Here is a 22,938-nt window from a genome sequence, read left to right as displayed (position 1 = left end):
TGAAGAAGGTCATATAGCCTAGGTTTAGGAATGTGAGAGTTCCCTTTTTCTTTTCCTTTGTCAGACCTTATCTGGGGTATGGAGTTCACTTCTCAATATCAAAAATTAAGGGCATTAAACATGGCAAAGGGTCTTAGTACATGCCAAGAGAGCATTTCTTTGAAGGAACTTCCCCTGTTTAGGAATCCTCAGGGGACTCAATTGCCGTCAAGTATTTAAAGTGTTTTCATGTGGTAGAAAGAGACTTATTCTGCTTGTCACCAGGAGCCGGTACCAAGAGCAACAAATGGCAATTGTAAAGAGGCTAATTAGCAAGATGGTGTGAGGGTCCAGAAAGAGGATCTGAATTAGCACAGTTGTGGTTTGAATAATAAGGGGGCAAATGCAAAAGAAGTTGAGGAAGGACAGCTTATTGGATATGTGGGGCGAGCAAGAGGGAGTAATCCCAAACACTGTGCACCTGGGCAACTACAAGGATCGTAGTTCTTCAACAGATATAGAGAAATGAAGAGCAAAAGAGGTGGCCTTATAAGGGAACGTGAATTCTGTTTTTGGACATATTGAGTTTGAGATGTCTATGGAAGATTGCAGGTGAACATTTCCATCTTGCAGTTGGAGATGTGTGACAGTAGCTCAGGAAAAAGGAAGGCTGGGCATACAGGTCTGGGGCTTATGTACATGGAGAAAACTGATCCCAGGGGAAACGATGTCACTGACAGACAGAGGACAGACAGAGGAGATAAGAGGAATATGGTATATACCCACAGTTAAGAATGAAACATGAATAATGAACCTGAAATGATTCAACAGGAAGAAAACCATGAAAAAAGAATGTTACAAAGATCCATGGGAAAGAGCATCCACAAGGGTAAATGATAAAATCTGTTAAACGTTTCAGAGAGGAAATACAGAAGAAGGCAACTGAGTGAAAAGTTTGAACAGTACAAATCTCCCCTGTGCTTTTTGTTCATTGTCTACATTTTTAAAATTTGGTCATCTTATGGCAAAAAACAGAGTTAGCTTAAATATTTATCTGGGTTCAGAAGGGTGAGTAAGAGACAGGAATGGACAATAGTCTGGGACCAAATAAGTAGGGAAATTGGGTTTAGCCATTTGGGGAATGGCAGTTGACAGGAGTGACAGTTGGGCCTTAACTGTCACACTGAGACACCCAGCCTGGGTGTCTGTGAAACCCCCAAGTGGGTAGACTGACAAGAGGTTTTATAAACAGGGGTTTATTTAATTGGGCTGCTGAGCAGAGGTGCGGCGCATGTGAAAAATGTCCTCTTGTGCTGTGGAGAAGGGGAACAGAGCAGTCCCCCCCCCAGCATGAAGGGGCATGAGTGCCAAGGGTTTGCCAACACAGAGGGTCCATTTGACTGGTCAATATTCATGACCACCTCCTGACTTCCTTACTCTCTGTGACTCTGGGGATTTAATCAATCATGTCCTTATTCTAACAATTTATTCTTTTTTTGGTTTAGGGGCATTAATTTTCCTGTGGCCCCCAACTCTGCTATTTTGTGGCATTTATAATAAATGAAAAATTAGGAGTACAACCATAATAGTTGAGAGCTCAGTTTGAAAATCCCTCATAATTTAGAAGTTAGGCTCTTAGTTCTAATTTATGTTTGTGTTTATCTCTATGCAATAACCCCTGCCCTCTTTATGGTTGCACCAAAAAAGTTGGGTTATAGGGAATATTGGGATAAAAGAATGAGGAGAGGATGTTAATGCCTTTTAATGAATAGGCACTGGGAGAAGCTGGGAGAATAGAAGATATTTTTGGAACTTCTCTAAGTCCTTGAAGAGGTAGATGCAACTGAAAGTTTTTCTTCCTTTTCCTTTGCTCTGATATGACACTCCTTGACATCTCCATTTTCTCCTCTAAATAGCCTTATTTTTTTCTTTCTTCTTTATCTTGTTGTCCCCACACCACTGATTCTTTCTGGATTAGCTTTCTAGTCCTTCCCGTTAACCATTCCATTTCTTGGTATGTCTTTTTAAGAATTCTGGGACATGATTCAATTCTACCTTTGTGCTCAAAGATGGTGATAATTCTAGGTCACTTTCAGAGTTGAGAGAATATTGTTATCCTTTTGAAGTTCCCTATAGGTTCCAAGATGCTGGGACTTCTCAAACCTCCATTATATTTACATTGAAATCATCTAAGATTCCTTAGTAGGTAAAATAACAAAGATAACATTACTGAGCCATTGGTTAGAAACATGAAAAAACTCCCATAAACCAGAAAGACCTATGATGGTTAAAGTCTCTGTCATGGAGGATTTCTACCCTTTTCTCTTAAAAGTTTCTTCCTCTCTCTTCCTTTTCTTTTTGGCCATAGAATAGTTTTGAGTGCTCAGGTTTGTAGATTCCACTCTCATTAGATAATCATAAGACCTTCTTGAATGTTGAATGTCTGCTCTTCTTCTTGTACTAACTGTGAAGGTTTCCCCAAGTTCTATTGTTTCTCCCTAGAATTGTCTCCTGGTTTTAGCTTTTTCTTCTACATGGCCAAATCTCAAGATTATGCTTCTAGTCTTGTTTTCTCATTCAAAGCCATATTACCAACTGTTACTTGTTTCCCTTGGATGACCTGTTGGCCATCCACACACAAATTCAACTCAGCTTTTTTTTTTCCTAGTTGATCTTTAACAATTTTGGTTGAGTTTATCCACGCTAACTCTATGTTGGCAGTTTCTATCCATCCTTCATAGCCTGGACCTTTGAGATCAAGGTGAACTTACTTGTCAGTGAAATAATCCTCCAAAACCTTGAAGTCAGCTAAGTTGGCCCTTATGCAGTATAAACACTTCCCTCCTGAGTTATCTACTATCTTCTGATATGAAGTTGAGGCCAAATGACCCACCATCATCTCACGTGGCTGTTTTATTAAAAGCACCCAAGAGATAAGGCATGTTGGTCTACAAGAGTTAGGAACTAAAAATAGGATGAGGGCTTCCTCTGAGCTGCAGTGGGTAGGAAACTGAAGACACCTGAGTGAGATGAAAGAGTTGGATGGGTGGGGCATTAGCAGCAAAATCACTTAAAAAGAGTTTGCAAACTCCCCATCCCCTTAGAAGCTCTCTAGCCCTGTTTGGCATCTGTGATAATGAAGCCCCTTGTGGGGTTATCAGTGCTGTTCTTTTCATTATCGCAGGCACAGTTTTATCATTTTGGAGGTAAGTTTGTGAAGGTGAATGATTTGTCTTTTTTTTTTTTTGGTAGTCATATTTGAATTCATGGTTTGTACTTTACATATGGACTTTATAGACAAGTCTGGAAGCTCTCATTCTCTAAGGATAAATCACTTGCTATGATTCTAACTATACTGAAATCTAGTTACTTTTCTTCCCTTCCAAATATTTTCCTTTTCTTTCTTTTTTGTCACAAAATGATTTTGGGTTCTCCAGGTAAGAGAAGCAACTCTCATTCAAAGGTCCTAGGACCTCCTTCTTTGATTCTTCTCCTGTTTCTTGCTCTGACTGTGATTATTTCTCAGACATCTGTTTTTTTCCTCAGGAATGTCTTCTTTCTCCTTGTTTTAGTTATTCCCTTTTCATGGCCAAATCTCAAACATACTGTTTGTTCTGTGTTTCTGATGCTATTATTCTACTCCTTTTGCAGATGAAGAAACTGAGGCAAATAGAGATTAAGTGACACAGGGTTACACATCTAGTGAGTATCTGAGATCAGTTTTGAGCTCAGATATTCTCAAAGAGCTATTGGATACTTTTCCTCTCTGGGGTAGAATCCTGAAGAATTATGGGATTTTCTAGTATAATCACTCACACCCCTCATTCAGAATGTTCCTCTCATGTTATTTAACCAGCTAACATATTTCTAAAATCAATTACATGTGGAGAAAGAAATAGCAAACCACTCAAATATATTTGTTGAGAAAACTCCAAATGGGGACATGAAAAGTAAAACATAACTGAAAGGACGGAACGACAGCAACAAAAATCAATCAACCAATTAGCAATTGAAGTTTACAAAATGTTAGTTATAAAGAGAATTCCACAATCTTTCCATTCATCATGATGTTTAGCTTTTTTTTTTTTTATAACCCAGAGGAATTTATGAGGGTCTAGGTTCACGGAACAATCTTTTCCTTGTTTTGAAGTATATATAATACTATAAAAGCACAGATTAACACACAAAAAATCTGGGAATCATTTGTATTTTGCTAATTTCTCATTCTGGAAACACAGGTACACCATTTACCTCTCTGAAGATGCTATTCTCTCCCAACCAAAACTTTACGTAATGTTTCTTTACAAAATAAGAAGTAATTCCCTAAGTCTCTCAGGAAAGTGGTTCTTTTAGTCCTTTCTCCATGTTTGTTTTGAATGAAGTTGTTGTTCAATTATTTCAGTTGTGTCTGACACTTTGTGACCAAAATTGAGGTTTTCTTGGCAAAGAGAGTGGAATGGTTTGTCATTTCCTTCTCTGGGTCATTTTACAGATGAGAAACTGAGGTAAATTGGATTGAATGACTTTCCCACAGTCACACAATTAGTTTGAGGATTTGAATTGTTTTGAACTGAGGAGGATGAGTCTTCCTGACTTCAGGTCTGGCATTTCTACTGTGCCACCTAGCTGCTCTTTGAATAAGGTATATCATTCTCAAAACACTCTTTTCCAGTCTTGGGTATCAGTGATAATTGTGAGGTCAAATTTACTTCTTTGCATGAGTTCATCTTTCTTGTCAACATAATTTGGATATTTTTGAATATGAAGCCGTGGATGCCATTACGGTCATCTTCCTTGGGTTTCTGTAAATTTCTGTATTTCTCTGATACTGTGACTCTCCTTACATGATAGCGCTACACACACACACACACATATAAAAATATATGTATACACAGATGTGCTCAGCAAACTCTATCTTGGTAGGTATATGTAGGCAATTTTCTTCCTCTAGTTTCCTTTTCAGTCTAAAGATGTTTTGATTAGATTTTTAAGGCTCCTGAAAAATACTCTTACCTGCACTTGTTAATGACACCACATCTAGCTTAAGATGTCTATCTGTCATTGCTACCAACGATCCTAAATGTAAGATTTTTGTTAGCTCTCCTTAAAATCATTTAACGAAGTCATACTTCCTCATCTTCTAATATTTTCTTTATTTTCCTATCCTACAGTGAAGACATATCAAACTATCAAATTGTGATGAATGGTTAAATATTTTAATTTCAAATTATCCTTCCTAAGAATAGTTTCCATGTTTGGTGTCTCCCATGTAATATAGTAGAATACAAAGGGTACACATGATAAGGACTAAAATTATCTCTGTTATCTGAAGTCATGGCACTACCCAAGCATGCCCTTGAATGAGTCATTTGTAGTATACCAGAAAAAGACATTAGGAGACCTGAGTTTGAATTCTACATCTAAAATTTGCTGACAGCATGCAAGTCACTTCACTGCACTTCTCTGGGCCTCAGTTTCCGTCTATTAAATTTATTGCATTTGATCAGTACTTCTATGGCCTCTCTGAGTCTGTTTGCTTATTTTAATAACAAGGGCCTGCCTTGGATTAAATCCCTCAGGTCCTAAGCAACTCTGATCTCTAATTTAACAAGAAGAGTGATCCTTCAGAGGGCAGAAATCAATTGCTTTCCCATCTCTGGCTATTTAAAATTTTTTCTTAAGATAGATAATGCAGTATTATGGGAGAATCTTTGCCGTATTTTAGAGAATTGTTGTCTCATAATCTTCTCTACTCTCATTGGACCACTACTTCTCCCTATTTAATAATGTTTGAGGTTCTTCTCTGAGCAGTGCCTGGTTTTAGAGATTCTACTAGCCTTAACTTTATCATCTTCCACAGTGTGGACAACTTGTACTGAAGAACAATTTACAGTCATTATAGAGAAAAATGTTCTTCAAAATGGTATAATTCTGCAACCTAACCAAGTGATTCTAGGAAATGGCTGTCAAGTAACTTCAGTTACTTCACGTCTATTCTACCTGGCCTATAATCCATCGCAATGTGGGATAAATGTACAGGTAAGACTTTAAACCTAATACTTCAGTTATCTCAGGCCTTCTTTCTTTTATGAGGCTGACCCTCAGTGTCATTTATGGGTGGAGAAACTCAGAAGTCCCTGCTGATCAGTGGAGATTGGATTGGGAGTGTCTAGCTGGTCATATTTTAGAGAGCCAGGGGCTCCCTGTTTCCACAAGTAATGGGTTTCAGTCCTATAGTAGGAAAAACTGCCTTGGTTCCTTTTCTTTAGGAGGGATTTGTTTCCAAGATTGGGCTTATGGCGCCTTATTGATAACTTGGGCTCTAAAGTATGCATGAATTCAGAGTCGGCTTCACTTAGTGGCCAATCAGTTTATTGATTCCAATTTGAAATGTTTCATTCATCCTGTCTTTTCCCATTCTATATTACTAATCTAAAGTCAAGTGAGGATGCCTGCCATTTTTGATCTATTGCCTTGAGTGTTTCGAGGAGCCACAAGAGGAAAGTAAAACTGAGTGATGTTGTTCAGTGGGAATGGGAGGATTCTATTAGTTGGGACCTGATCCCCATTGTCTTCTGGGGTGCTGATGCAGTCCCTTGGGCCTAATAAGCACCTATTCCCCCTGAAACATCTGTTTACGTGATTCTACATTCTATTCCCAAAATATAATAACTCCATCCCAATGACTTTTGAACCATTTTGACATGAAAGCTTTCATTCTCTCCTCAGATGACACCCAATATGATTTATATCAGCAGTGTTTTGTACTTAATATATGGAGAAGGATCACCTTTTCTCTCTGTTTCTATACCTGTGGTTTGCGAGATTACCAGGTGAGCCTGCCATATCTGATTGGGTCTTATTCAAGTTTGATTTCCTGAGTAGGCTCTCTGGTTCAGAAGTTTACCATCTGAAAAACCTCTTTTAGTTTAGTTTTGGAATTTCTTCTGACTTAGAAGTTGGTGTTAATTCTTTAAGGATATGAGTACTGGGATTAACAAGTCACTCCCCATCTACATGCTTCCAACAAGCCAGTATGTCAGAGATCTCTGATCCTCATGTTAACAAACCAGTAACGACTCCTTTTGTCAGCAGGAACACTGCCAGCCAATATATTTTGCTTTCCCCCCCTCTCTTTGGGTCTGAGAAGGATGGACAGGGGAGAATTGGGGATATCGAGGCATGATTTACTAAGAATTTGGGCCTGGAATGTCCCTTTGGGGATAGTCCAGAATTGCCTTACCTTTCAGCCAGTGCCTTTGTCTAGTGAATCTTATTTGAATATTCCCATGGATATATAGGGTGCTTTGTGTTTGCGTTGCATTGTCTTGATTCTTATGATAAGAGGCAAAGTTGTAGACCTATAACCAGTAGTTCTAGCATGGGCAATGATGGATTAGCTCAGAATGTTTACTCCTCTGAAGAAAAAAAAAACCATAAACCAAAAAACATAGCCACAGTAAAGTAGAAAACAGAAACTCCTACCTGGCTACAAACTCAAACCCATGCACACTTGAGCTTAAATTCACCTTGTAGATGATAATTCTTGACCTTTCAATTTTTTCTCCCTTCTTATCTTCAGGGAAGACATTCAGAAAGGACATATTTTTGATCGTTTGTCTGATATAAATCTATAACAATTGAAGCTCTCTGTCTCTTCAACCATCTACCTTGTGGGCTCATCAAAATGTTGGTCATCGACCATGACTGTCAAGATCTAGACCTTGGTAAGAAAACTAGGCCTTGTTCAAATTTAATACTCTGAACTAGTACTTCATGATTGATTGAACAAGTGACATGTAAGGAGAAAGGAGTATTTGAACTTTTACCCTGGTAGCTTGTCTGCAATCTGTAAGCTGCTCTGGCACATAAAGTTAGGGTACCAATAGTGGGATACTTGTCTTTTTGGTCTAGAGAAATAAGTTCATCAGGAAGGGGAGGTGGGCAACCCTTGCTATAAAAATTGCTCTAAGGTTATGACCAGCAACTCTTGGAGGTGCTATTGAAAGATTAAATGATTCACTCGGGTTACATTACTAGATATGTCAGTGGCAGGATTTGAACCTAGGTCTTCTTGACTTTCAGGCTATCCTCTAACCAATTCATAGGCTTGAGTTTCAAGATTTGACTTTGCTTAATAATGATCCATTTTTCTTATGGGAGATCTCTCCATTTTAAGTCATTTTTCAGCTCTGAATGTGTTTCCCACTCTTTGATTTAGATGACCCTCCAGGCAAATCCAATGGTCATGATATAGTCTAGGTTAAAAAGCGAAGGGGAACAAAGAAAAGAATTATAAAATGAGATCTATGGAGAGTAATTCATTGAGTAAGTGACTCCAAAGAGGGGTATCAAATGCAAGCTAATGCCTTTAAGTGAGAAGCTGTTGCTGTTAGGACTGAGTGCCTTTAAAAAACATTTAATTTTACCAATGCGTCATTGTGTTGCAAGACCTGTCCAGGCTGGACTTTTATAGTGGTGCATGTGTCTATGTGTATGTAGGGTGTGTGTGTGTGTGTGAAAACTTTGCCAGGCACATCACTTTCCCATGGCCTTAATCTCATCTCTCCTTGTCCTCTCCTAATTCAATTGTCTAGTATCTTCTGTGAAGATGCATGGGATGTGTAAGTGTTCAAGGAAGACTAAAATCTTTGGGATGAGGGCTTGCTGAGCTCTTTTCAGGGCTGTTCATTCGCTTTTAGTATCCCCCTGGCAATCGATTCACTTGTGATTCCAAGAAGTTGTAGTATGTGTAGTGGGTATACCTCAGAAAACCATCTTGGCAGGTGAGCTAAACCAGGTTGATGGTAACCAATGGGCCACAAACCCATTGGTGAGTTAGGGTCACATCTACCTCAAGTATATGAAGACATCCCTTGGTGGAATGGGCAGATGAGACCAATTTATTCCAATGGCAGTGAAGGTGATTGAAGCAGGTGAGGTGGAGGGCTTAGAGATTGATTGAATATGGAAGATGCCAAGGTCATTCACTGGATCCCAGGCTCTCACTAATCATCCTGATTTTTACCTTGTCACTGGACATATGACTCTAGAAGAAAAACTGAGGCTGTCGACTTTGTTTAATTCTGCCTCACTTAATTTCAATTCACATGGAAGTTAAGATATATAAGATATAAGACCTCATGACATCTTTGGTCCTCTTTAAAAATGAAGGACAAACAACAATAACTATCTTTGGTGAATTAGATTTAATACACCTTTAGTAAGTGCTAGAATATTGAGAGAGAGCTGACCTTGGAGTCAGAATGACCTTGGGTCAAGTCCCTCTTCAGACACACTGATTTGAGATTCCCTGCAAATCACTTAACAGTGCAGTGATTCCCAAAGTGGGCGCCACTGCCCCCTGGTGAGTGCTGCAGGGATCCAGGGAGGCAGTGATGGCCACAGGTGCATTTCTGAGTTCAATAAATAGTTTCATAATTTCAAAGTTCAATGTTTCGAATTTACACCTTTCTTTACTATATTTTACGAAAAAGGTAGAAACATGAATACATATATCTTTCCTATTAATTGCTATTAAAATAAAAAAAATAATTTTCAGGGGGTGCTAAGTAATTTTTTTTCTGGAAAGGAGGCAGTAGGCCAAAAAAGTTTGGGAAACACTGATCTAGACTATAAGTTGTATAATAGTTACTTCATTAGTAGGTGGAAATTCCTCACTAGCTAAAATGTGAGAAAAGGAAAGAAAGTAATAGAGAGGGCCTTAAATTCCTGGGTGAAGAGTTTGTTTCTTGTCCTCAAGATGGGGACACAGAGGCCTTTTAGGGTAAAGAAAAATGATGGGATCAGACTGGAGCCTTAGGACAGCATTTTGGCAGATGTATATAGAAGGAAGTCATTGGAAACAAGGAATTTGATTATAAAGGCAGAGGTGATAGGCTCAGGGTGGCCACAGCTCAGTGGTTCCCTTTCAATTTCTGTTTGCTAACTATCTTTTCTTTTCCAATAGGACCAGACTTCTGGGTCAATCCTTTGTATTTGAAGCCCATTCTCTGATCTGTCATGCTAGAGGGAAATGCGGCCAGCTGTTTACAGGTCATCTTTGTTCATGAGGATGCTGCTTCAGGGCTACTTTGATGCTTTCAGTAATGGGACAATAACAGCCCTTATCAAGAGGCTTTTTTAGAAAGTTGTGATAGTACCTATCAAGATTCTGTGAAGCTTTTCACTATTTGGTTTTAAATTTAATGTTCTTTTAAATAAACAGACACTTATGCTGCCTTTTAATTGTTACATAAATATATAGATTATACTTTTACATTCATTTTTCTTATTTTGAATTCAAATTTCTCTCCCAGCTCTTATTAAAAATGTGAAGTTATGCAAAACATATTTCCATATTAGCTAATTACAAAAAAGGACAAGAGAGATAGTTAAAAAATGCCCCAATATGCCCTCAGAATTTATCAGTTCTCTCTAGAGATGGATGACATTTTCATCATGAATCATATGGAATCATATTGTATCGTTCAGAGAAATCATTGTTACGATTTTGCTGTTATGTACAAGGTTTCCCTGGTTCTACTTCATTTTGCATCAATTCATATGTTTTCTCAGGTCTCTCTGAAACCCTCTCTCTCCTCTTAGAGCACAATACTATTTCAATACAATCTACAACTACAACTTGTTCAGCCAATCCCCAAATGATGACTCTACTATATTTTAATGATCAGTTTCTAGAGAAGCACTTATTTTTTTTTCTTAAACATGAACAATTTCAATGGTTGTCTTTTTAAAAATTATTAGTATTTTTATTTTTTTCTGGATTACCCATTGATACAGTTTTAAAATCTTTTTTTTCTGTTATTTTGTAATCCATATTCACTCTTTCCCTCCCATCACTCCCCACTCCCCAATTAGGCAGGTAATATGACATAGGCTGTATTTTTGAGAACTGGTTGTTAAACATTTACCAGCACATCATGTTGAAATTCCCAAGAGGACTTCAGGAAAACTTATCTGTCCTGGGAGTACCTAGGCTGTTAAGCCATTAAATATAGGATGAACTTTAGTTTAGCCTGAAAAAAAATTTAGAAAAAAGACAAGATACTGCAATATTCCTGCTGAACAGTCCTATTTTTCCACAGAATCTTACTTCTTCGTCCATATTGGAAAGAACTCAAGCTTTCTGTACAGTTTGTCAGTACTCCATCTTGATAACAGTGAACTTAATCAAGATATACCCTATGCATTTGCCTCACCATTCTAGTCAAAGGCTACATTTGAGTTGTTCCAAACATAGTGAGGGCTTACTTGGCTTGTACTTTTCTGAACTGCTCAGTTCAAGTCCTACCTATTTCTTGGAACTTCCCCTTTGTGCCCTGGCTTTCTGTGGTGTTTCCCTTTTCCCAATCTGAAGCAAGTATCTGTACCATGGTTAAGGATGATTCATTTAGGATCCCTGCTGCCCCTTAAAAATAGCAGTACATTTGCATTTGGTGCTCATACATCTTCAAGAGAGTTTAGATATCTTCATTTTGTCTTTATGTAGGACTATAAGGTCTATGAGGGCATATATTTGTATCCTTCATGTCTAGAGCAATATATATTATATATTAGATAAATGGTTTTCTTTAAAATTTCTTTAAAATAAATGTTTATGGAAGCTTTTATTTATTACATCATAAGATTTTCTGAGAGTATCCCTACCCCTCCCAGAGAACCATTCCATAGAAGAAATGTTTCTTAAAAGAGGAAGAGAAATAAAGTTGGCAAAGCCGATCAATACATAAAAATATCAATCTCTATCAATAGACGTGATGTATCAGCCTCTGAGGACTTCCACACCTCTGAAAAGGATTGGGGGTAGGGCTGTCTTCTCATATCTTTTCTTTGGGGTCATTTTTGTTCTTTGTAATTTTTCAATGCAGATAGCTGGTTTGTGGTGGTTCGTTCTATTTACATTGCTGTGGTCATGCATAATGTGATATTGGCTCTGCTTACTTCACTGGGTCAGATCATAGAAATCTTTCTATGATTCTCTGTGTTCATCATATTATCCAATTCTTACAGCAGAGTAATAATCGATTATGTTCATGTATTGCAATTTGTTTACTCATTCTAAAATTAATGGACATCTAATTTGTTTCTAGTTTTTGCTACAACAAAGTGCTGCTATATGTATTTTGATACATCTGGGGATTTTCTTCTTATATGTGGTCCTCTTGGCATATAAGCCCTGGGTTTTTTTTAGGTCAGAAGACATGACCATTTTAGTCACTTTATTTGCATAAGCTAATAAAGCCAATAAATAATAAAGCCAAATGATTCATGGCTATACCAACAAATATTTCAATATTTCAGCAATTTAACAAATCATAGCCAGAGTGATCTCGAACCACCCACTGCAACTGATTTCTTCTCCTTACCTCTGGAAATATAACCTTACCAGTTATTTCTTTTGGGATGGTAGTTAAAGTTTCTTCACAAAATTCTTCATAATTAAAATTTTTTTTTTTTGCAAATCAAGTTAACTCAATAGGCTTTTCAGGAAATATTGAACAAAGGGAAAGCACTAGGATTAAGTGAAATCAGAAAAACTTCTTGTAGAAAGTAGCTAGGATGAAGAGTATCCCTCAAAAAGGCAAATAAACTTCACCTATTAGGGAAATGATTTTCTGATTTTTAAGTAGCAGAGAACATGCTTCTAAATCTCTGCAAATGTCTGACTTAAAGGTATTAGGGAGAACTAGATGAGATAGACTAGTGTACTGGGCTTTAATTGGCTGAGTAGGAGCCTTCCATATTGGGCAACAATGAGGAGATTTTGGAGTTCATTTAAATGGAGGGGAAGGGGCAGAGGTGAGGAATAAGAAATGCCAGAGTAGGTGAGGACCTTTACTTAGACAAACCCTATCAAATAGAAGGCAAAGAAATGATATAACCTTTCTGTCTTAGATAGGGGTTGCATACATTGGTCAGTCAAAGGAATAGAGCTCCTGGTGCTGAACTTTGAGTCTGGCAGGTAATCTGACAGTGACTGTGTCAAGCACTACTTAACAAGACGATGCCCTTTATTAGTCCTTGTAAAGTATTTAAGGAACAGAGAAGTCATCCATTGATGAAGGAACCATGTTGGAAGCTAATGAATATTCTTTCACTTCATTCCAACAGAACTCAGCTCCAGAACTACCTTCTACATGTAATCTTTTCAGACTAGGCTATATTTTTATTATTTTTTAAAACCCTTACCTTCCATCTTGGAGTCAATACTGTGTATTAGCTCCAAGGCAGAAGAGTGGTAAGGGCTAGGCCAGTGATGGGCAAACTTTTTAAAGAGGGGGCCAAAGGAAAGGAAATGCTCATCTGTCAGTCTGTTTCTAAGGAAACTCTTTAGAAATTTCATTGTAATGTATCCTACTCATTGTATTCACCAGATTAGGAATAATGTCACATGGCTGAATAGAACATTTCAGGGGGCTGCATCTGGCCTGCAGGCCATAGTTTGCCCACATCATTGGGCTAGGCAATGGGGGTCAAGTGACTTGCCCAGGGTCACACAGTAGCCTATATTATTAAAAGGTATGGGAGTGAATGTCTTGGCAGCAAAGCAACAGAAAATAAAAAGCCAGCATGGCTTCATCATGAGCAAGTCATGTTAGAATAACCTTACTTTCCTTTTCACTTAAAGCATTTATTACTTGCTTACTATGTGCCAAGAACCATGCCCATAATATAACAGCACTCAGAAGCCACTACGCTTCTTGAGGTGAAAACTGACATGGCCATATTTGCCTTTCGGTAATATCGGCTTGGTGGCCATCTATGTGGCAGAAGATAAAGAGAAGGCAGAGGGTAGCTGTAGGGAAGCTAACCAAGAGGGTGTTTTAATAGTTCATAGCCAGCAATGATGAGGGGCTGAATTCAGTGGTAGTGGATAGAATAAGAGAAGGGGGGAAGATGTAATAGATGTGAGAGGCAGGTTATGCAGTTGACAAGCCATGGAAACAGATTGAGTATTTGGGGAAAGTGAGGAGTAAAAGATAATTCTGAAGTTGCATACCTGGAAAACTGCAAAGACTGTGGGTAGCCTATTCAACAGAGACAGGGAAGCTAGGAAGAAAAGGATCACATTTTTGGACTTGTGGAGTTTGAGATGCCTACAAGATATTAAAGTGAAGATACCCAGCTGGGAAATAAGGAACTAAAGCTCAGTAAAGAAGAGATGAAGAGGTTATGGTAATGTACGTGGAGATCATTTATAGGCTCCAGAGGAAATGTGGTTGTCACCAAGATAGTATATAAAGAGAGAAGAAGAGGGTCTTGGGGAAACCTCTAATGTTTGAGGACAGGACATAAATAATGAACCCGAAATGATTAGATAGATAAGAACAGGACGACCCAAGAGCAGTGTTAAAAAAATTTGGGAGAAGAAAGCATCCAGAAGTAGTTGATAAAATGTGTCATCACTTCAGAAGAGCAAGAGGGAAGTGGAGAGATAAAGACATTTTGGGGTAAAGACCCAGTAAACCTTATTCCATTGTACTTATTGTTGACAATAAAGAAACATTTGATCCAGGAGAGCAACAAATTACTCTACATGCTTGCCTCTTGAAAGTAATTCCCATGCAGATATTAAAATTATCCAAAATTTCTTGGAAAATAAAAAGTAGAAATAACACTGATGACCACATGGTTATAAATGTGAAAAGAGCCATAAATCAGGTACTATATACTCCCAAAGTATTTTCAACTGTCATGGAGAATGTCTAGTCTCTTTCCTGGGCAACTCCTTTCTCTTCTTCTTTCTATCTGATCTTTCAAAGACATGACAGAAAGTACCCATTCCAAATTCATCTCTTTAATTTCCATGCTACCCTTCAAGTGCCCTCTGGAATCAAGTAATATTGATCTACTCCCTCTTCCATGTGAGAATTCTTCATAGGCAGTTGTCATATGACCCCAAGTTTTCTCTTTAAAAGGCAAAGCATGCTCAGTTCCCTATGGCATAAACCTGAGGCCACCTCACCCATTAGCCCCTTCATTCTAAGCACCTGAGTGAGAGGAAAGGCATCAGTCTTCATGAGATGACAATTAAAAGTGAGATAAGGGATTCCTCTATGTTGTCTTAAAGAGTGGATAACTGCAGACACCTGGGTGTGGATAGAAACACAAGTGGGCCTCTGCTATAAAATCACTTGGAATGGAAGCCCTTCTCTAATTTCTTGCGTGCTCATAGGGTCTGTAGACTTGACAGGGCATTGGAATCATGAACCTGTTTGTTGGGTTAGCAGTGCTATCTCTGTTATTCTCCAAGGTTTGGCTCCAAGATTATCCAAGTAAGTTGTATATTCCTGGCTTAGTTTTTTGGAGATGTGGTCAAAAGGGGGTTTAATCAAATGCATCTAATAGGCAACTATCTGGAGAAATAAATGACTTGCTTTTATGTGACATATTCTGAGCTTTAATTACTGTTATTTGTCTATTGATCTCTCTCTCTCTCTGTGTCTCTCCTTCTCTCTCTCTCTCTCTCTCTCTCTCTCTCTCTCTCTCTGTCTCTCCTTCTCTCTCTCTCTCTCTCTCTCTCTCTCTCTCTCTCTCTCTCTCTCTCTTTAAAACTAAGATGAGAGCTTTGAGTTTTCAGGTTAAGTGGATCAATAAAGTCTTTGAGGATATGACAGAGGCACTCTCCTTTTTAGTTCTGAGTGTCTTCGAGAGATATGTTTTCATTCCATTTGCATTTCTCCTCTCTTTTGGTTTTAATCTTTTCTGTTGAATTCTGTCTATAATTTTAGTTTCCCCCTATCTCATTTAATGTCCATCCCCCTGTTTCCAATTACCTTTTTCATGACTCCAGTTGGACGACCTGATAGTCTCCAACTCTAAATGGATTCAGGATTTGGTTCAAGAGTATTTCTTATGTGGAACTTTTCATAACTCCTCAGGCCCTAGTGACTTCTCCCCATGCCCAAATGAACTTATCTATTTTCTATACTTTTTTTTTGTTTCTCTATGTGGGTATCTCTTTTTCTCCCTAGACAAATATTAGGCCACCGTTTCTTTTCTCTTTGTACCCCAAGTGAGTATCACAATTACCAGTCATTTAGGCATTCAAATGCTGATTGGTCTCTTTACTGATCCTCTTGCTTTGTTCCAAGAATTTGTCATTCTCCCAGTTAATCAGATATGAAAAGTTGGAATCATAATTATTTTATTTTACTTTTTTTTTCTACTGTCACTAAATCTGTCTTCTTCTCTATTTTGGTTATTCTTTGCCCTCCCTTAATTCTCTTCCTTAGTCATCCCCTCCACCCATGACCCAATCTTCCAGGATCCCTAATGCTTTTTCTCTCCAACTCTTGTTTCTTGTAAGATCCAGGGTAGCTGTCCTCTCTGCCAGAATCACAACATTTCCTGGGTTTCCTCAAGTCCCTTTTGTCTCTCCCATCTTAAGCCCTACAAAATAATTTCCTTCCTTTCAAGCTCACTCCTTCCTGGCATATATCAGATGTTTAAGACACTGTGCTTATTTCCTTAGAGGAATGTAAAACTCTTGTGTGGAGGGGCATTGTCTTAAGGGTCCTGCTTATAGGATCAGAGCAATTTATGGTGTCATATTCAGAGCTGTAAAAGTTCTAAGAGATCAACTCGTCCAACTACATTTTACAGATGAAGAAATTGATCCAAACAAGGTGGTATTATTTGTTCAAGGTTATACAAGTAGTACTGGAGGTAGTATTTGAATCTATATCCTTGGACTTCAAAACTATTTTATTTGTCTTCTTGACTTATCTGTGTTCCCTAAATAGTTGCTCATGTGAATCAAGAATTCATATTAGTGGGGTCAGGTGTGTGACTCAGTGGGTAGAGAGCTAGGTCTTGGTTAGGTTCAAATGTGGCCTCAGACACTTCCTAGCTGGATGACCCTGGACAAGTCACTTAACCCCAATTGCCTAGCCCTATGATGGTGAATCTTTTAGAGACAGAGTGCCATGCCTCTCCCCCACCTAATCCCAGACAGGGGAGGGAGGATACACTCCCATTGGGCTGGTTGACAGAGGGGCAAACCATTAGAGGCATGTGTGGAAAGAGGGAGGAAAGTATCCCCAGCTCTCTGCTCCCCTCTAGATATGTGCTACACTGTAAGCTATGCTCCCCTCAAACCTAGCTCCTCTCCACCACCAGAATTACCTTCACCACAGACTTAACTGGCTGCTCTCTGTGCCACACCCTCATGCAGCATGTGAGTCCCAACCCCTAACACCTTATCCCAGGCAGGGGAGGGAGGAAGCCCTCCCATTTGACTGCTGGGCTGAGGGGCAGGTGAAGTAAGGAATGGCCTCAGGCACATGGAGAGGGGGAGGAGAACAGCTCTATCCTGAGTCCTTCTGACTTTCTAGTAATGAACTCTGGCAGGTGACTGCAAGAGCATCCACAGAGAGGGCTCTGTCTGCCATCTTTGGCACATGTGCCATAAGTTTGCTGTCACTAGCCTAGCCCTTACCATTCCATTTTTCTGCCTTGGAACTGATTGTATTAATTCTAAGTCAAGGTAAGGGTTTAAAAAAGAATTGATATTTGCTTATCTCTTTTGAATTTTGTCTTTGAATTTCTAGGTCTCTCCACTCTTACAGTTTTTCTTTTTGCCTCCGGGGTAGCTGCTATTTAGTAATAGTCGGGCCAGCAGATATTTCTAGGCAGATTTCTCCCTCTTTTTTTCCCCCCACGCTTTCTGTTTGTTGCCTTTTTGACTTTATTATCTCCTGGCAAATATGCTTCCACCTGCTTTTATTAAAAGCACTTTGCCCCCGAACAGGAGACTGTCTTTGCTACCCAGTGAATCCAAATGTAGGGACTGTTGGCTTTCTCTGAATTTCATTTAATGAAAGATACTGAAGGAATCTAGAGAGTTATCCTTGGCTCCGAAGCACTAGTTGCTTTGGTATGTGAAAAGAGGACTCATCCACAGCATTCAGACTTCAAATCCTGTTGGTGAAGGTTTTTTTTTTAATTTTTATTTTTTAGAAAAATTTTCAATGCTTACATGATTCATGTTCTTACTTTCCCCTTCACCTCTCCACCCCCCCCCCATAGCTGATGTGCATTTCCATTGGTTTTAATGTGTGTCATCAATCAAGACCTATTTCCATATTATTGATAGTTGCATTGGTGTGGTTGTTTCGAGTCTACATCCCCAATCATGTTTGCCTCAACCCATGTGTTCAAGCAGTTGTTTTTCTTCTGTGTTTCCACTTCTGTAGTTCTTCCTTTGAATGTGGGTAGCATTATTTTCCATAAGTATCTCAGAATTGTCCTGTGTCATTGCACTGCTGCTATTACAGAAGTCCATTACATTCTATTTTACCACAGTGTATCAGTCTCTGTGTACAATGTTCTTCTGGCTCTGCTCCTTTCACTCTGCATCAATTCCTGGAGGTCTATCTAGTTCACATGCAATTCCTCCAGTTTATTATTCCTTTGAGCACAATAGTATCCCATCACCAGCATATGCCACAATTTGTTCAGCCATTCCCCAATTGAAGGGCATCCCCTCATTTTCCAGTTTTTTGCTACCACAAAAAGTGCGGCTATGAATATTTTTGTACAAGTCTTTTTATGTATGATCTCTTTGGGGTACAAACCCAGTAATGGTATGGCTGGATCAAAGGGCAGGCATTCTTTTAGCACTCTTTGGGCATAGTTCCAAATTGCCATCCAGAATGGTTGGATCAGTTCTGTGAAGGTTTTTTTGATTGTGTCACATTGGGCAAGTGACTTAACCTTCCTGACTTCATCATCACCAATAAAACTAATGCACTGGACTTGATGGCCTCCGGTCTCTTGCAGCTCCTTATGACCTTGTCTCCTGTTTTCTCAACTGTGAATCCCTCCAGTCTGTAATAGCTCTAAATTTCCAATTATAAAATAATGGTTTATCTTTTTGTGTATTTTGAGAGGCAGAGGATAAGGGAAGACTTGATTTATTCTCAGTCTCTCCCCTTCCATTAATTTAAGTGATGGAGCTGGATTAGGGCAGAATCATCCCTTCTGTTAGGGAGTTGCCCATGATTTTATATCCTCGCTGCCACTTGACTTTTGTATTCCCTTCTCTGAGTCATTCCTTCTTTTTGACAGATGATAGAAGTCCGTTTCCTTTTTTTGCACAGTATGGGTAACCTGTGGCCCAGACTACTTTCAGGTCATAATGGAGAAAGATATTTTTCGGAATGGAACCATTCTGCAACCTCAACAGGTATTCCTGGGGACTGGATGCCAAGTAACTTCAGTCGTAGAAGATAAGTTTTTCTTCTTCTACTCAGTCTTAAATTGTGGAATACAAAAAGAGGTAAGACATTCCTGAAAGACTTATGGGAAGGAAAGCTAACCACATTGAGAGAAAGAACTATGTATGGGAGTAGAAATGCAAAAGAACATATGACTTATCACTTATCACATGTATATATGGGTATGTGATTTGGGGTTTAGGCTTTAAAAGATCGTTCTACGGCAAAAATGAATAATATGGAGATAGGTATCAAGTGATAACATTTGTACAACCCAGTGGAATTGCTTGTTGGCTCTGGGAATGGATGGGGAGGGAAGAGGGGAAAGGAAAGGAAATGAATCATGGAAACATGGAAAACTTTTTAAAAATAAAAAAGAAAAATAAACACAAAGAGATGTAAGAATGGAGACTCTGAAACCATTTGCCAGAGTTGTCCCTCTCCCCTCTGTTAGTCTGAACCTGGAGATCATTTGTTGCTACCAGATGAATAAATGCAAGAGTTTTCCCAATCCATGGGGTGGTTGGAATCTGGCCTGGCAGGTGGCAGGGCTGTTCCCCAGCTCCTTCACAGGACTTGTCGATTCACCTATGGGAAGGTGGAAGACATAGGAGTCCCTTTTATCTTTTAAGTTCCCCTTTTGTAAGGTTGACCCCAAGGATCCTATATTATAGCCTGTGCTTTAAGCCATAGAGGATTCCTTATATCCATGGTGCTGAAACTAGCCAGTTCAGGGATTCCCCACTTTAGAACCTACTTTCCTTTTGTAGATCATCCACCCAGCCTATATTAGGAAGACTAATATATTCATATGGCCATATATTCATAAGTGAGGAAGGAGACCATGGGAATCAAGGTAGCTAGTAGATTCTCCATCCAAAACCGAGGGGATTCCATTATCTAGGCTTTGGCCAAAGTCTTCTGGGAACCTGATGCAAAACCCTGGACCCAATATGACTTTAGGATGACTGCCTCCCAGAAGACTCTTGTGTCTCCATGATCTAATTTTAGAAATTTAATGATTTAAGTTATCCTATTAATTTTAAACATTTATTCCTAAACAATTCTTCTCCCATCAGATGAGATGGAATATGTTAATTTTCCACAGTGTTCTTCACTGCCACCTTTCCTTAGAAAATCTGCAGAGTAACATTCATGACATACCTCTGCAGTGTTCATTTGATCAGTGAGTACAACTTCTATATCCTGGACTATTCACATTTTTCCTTTTCCCTTGGCCATTTTGAGGTGAAGCTTATCAGCCAGAATTGACTGACTCTTGTTTCATGACTGGCTAGAAATTCTTAAAAATCTTTGGAAATGAATGGGACTGGGAGTCACTAACCCTGCAAGTGTCTCCAAGGGTCCACTTTCATTTTTACCCCTCTCCTCAGTCAGGGTCCAAGGTACTCACACACATTTCTCATGTTCCAAATATTCCTGTAGGAACACCAGAATCAGCACATCTTACTCCCTTTCCCATTTGGGCAGTGGGAGGATTAATGGGAGTTTTATTGAGATGAAATATGACTTCCTAAAATGGCAATGCTGGCAAGTTCCTTTGGAGAAGGACCAATTTGTCTTTTTTAGCTAATAACCTCGGAATCTGGTAGGGATACTTCTTCATTGGAGCTGCTGTTTGGGATAGTATGATCCTAAATCCTCACGGAGGAGAGCTGGAATGAGCACTATGACCCAAAGAAGGCTCTTTCCTTGTTATGATCCCAACCTTCCACCTTCCCTTCCCCAAAAAATCCATGGAAGAAATATTTGGGAATACTAGATATTCATCTGGTCATTTTCTTACACCCATGAGGCCTGGAGCTTTAATTCTGTCCAAGTCCTAAAACTTGTAAACTTTTTCACCCCTCTTTTTTCTCTAGGGAAACCCTACATCGTCCTTGTATGGATAATGATCCTCCCCCTTTACCTGGGACAGCTGGAATGCATGCCTCCCCGAGACTTCCATCTGCTGCTCCATCTACCTCAGGAGCTCAGCATCATGTTGGGCTCAGTGAGAGAAGTGGCCATCAGGATCCAGGAGCATCAGCCTTGGCCCAGTAAGGATGTGCAAACTTGTAGAACTATCCTAGAATCTGAACAGGTGCTTCACAGCAGAGAAAAGGGCATGTTGCAAAGAGGGAAAGCACCTGAACAAGGTATTTTGTTTGCAGTCATCGCTTGCCCCTCTGCAGGAGCCATGGCACAAGATGATAAAGGTTTCAGTTTCTGGTTAATCATTGTATGGGACTAGGGATATCAGGTAGAGGAAACTCTTGACTGATATAGATCAGCCACTGAACTCAAATTTAGAATTATCCAAGCCACTGAAATCTTTTTTTGAAACCCTTTCTTTCTGTCTTAAAATCAATACAGTGTATTGGTTCCAAGGCAGAAGAGTGATAAGGGCTAGGCAATTGGGATTAAGTGACTTGCCCAGGGTCACATAGCTGGGAAATGTCTGAGGCCAGATTTGAACTGTGGAGGTGGAAAATTTGCTACACCTGAGCTAAATTCCCAGCATCCTTTTAAGTACGTCCTCATTCCACGTACAGGGGCTTGGGAGATAAATTTGGCTGAGACCCATGCTGCAGGGCTCTTTTTTAGGAGCTTGAGCTTTGCTTTGGTTAAGGTGTGGTGGGTGTGGGTCTCTGGCTCTGTGCTCTGTTCACTTAACTGAAGGAATCCTTTCCCCTCTTTTCACTATCTCTATTTTGCTGTAATAAAGCCACTAAAAAGCTACTAACAGCCTCATAATTTAAATTGTAATTATTACAGAACCCAGGATCTTCTGTCTCTGGACCTGGCACTCAATCCACCTAGCTGCCTCCTGAAATTTTTTTTTAACTATTAACAAGAACAAGGGCTAGGCAACTAGGGTTGAATGACTTGCCCAGGGTCATCCAGTTGAGAAGTTCCTGAGGCCAAATTTGAACTGACTCCATGTCTGGTATCTTCTATTGTGCTACCTAGCTGCCCCTGCCACTGAAGTTTTGATGGTCCACTCAAAGTCTTATAATTAGTATGAGACATTAGCAAGAACCAAACCTAGTTTGTGACTTTGCAGCTTCATATTACAACACTATCTCAATTAAAAAAATTTTTTTTTCTATTTTCTATCTGTCTTCCTTTGGCAGACTCTGTCTTCAGCTCATGCTTTATTTATTTTCCTTTGTATGAAGTTTGAAGCCAGTCAAACAGTCATGAAGATCTAGACCAAAGAAGTAAAGAGACCCAAAGACAAGAACTATTAATTGAAGTCTCTGGAGGTTAACAACTACTATGACTCCCAAACTGGGACACAATCCAGATTAATACCCTTTGCAAAATGGGAAACTGTTGCCAGTTGTGCTGGGAAACTTAGTTAACTTCCCTCCACCCCTAGATGATCAGACCTCTGGAAGCAGAGGAAGCCTAATCTGAGATGCTGGAGTGGTCCTTATGGGTGTAAAAACCTTCATTCAGGAGATGGGGGTGGGGGAGGAGGAGGAGGAGGAGAAGGAGAAATTAGAACTAAGAGGTTAGTCAGGTTAGAAAGTCAAATGTATAAGGAGGAACAAGGTGTGAGAAGCAAGAAAGAGAGAAGATCAGTATGATCAAGGTCAAGGACTGAGGTGATGGGATCAAGGCAAGGCTCCTGGAAGGTAGGAATCTAGAACAGTCTAGGTGAGAGTTGCTGAGTACTTGACTTTAGGGATAGGCCAACTGGTCCCTG

General features: G+C 39.3%; 1 pseudogene; it reads left to right on the top strand.

Annotated features, from left to right (window-relative positions):
* The window catches only part of LOC123252741, a 380,070-nt pseudogene that overhangs the window by 80,703 nt on the left and 276,429 nt on the right, over positions 1 to 22,938 (top strand).

Source organism: Gracilinanus agilis, chromosome 6 (assembly GCF_016433145.1).
Source record: "Gracilinanus agilis isolate LMUSP501 chromosome 6, AgileGrace, whole genome shotgun sequence".
Taxonomy (NCBI): domain Eukaryota; kingdom Metazoa; phylum Chordata; class Mammalia; order Didelphimorphia; family Didelphidae; genus Gracilinanus; species Gracilinanus agilis.
This window is presented reverse-complemented; position numbering and strand designations above follow the sequence as displayed.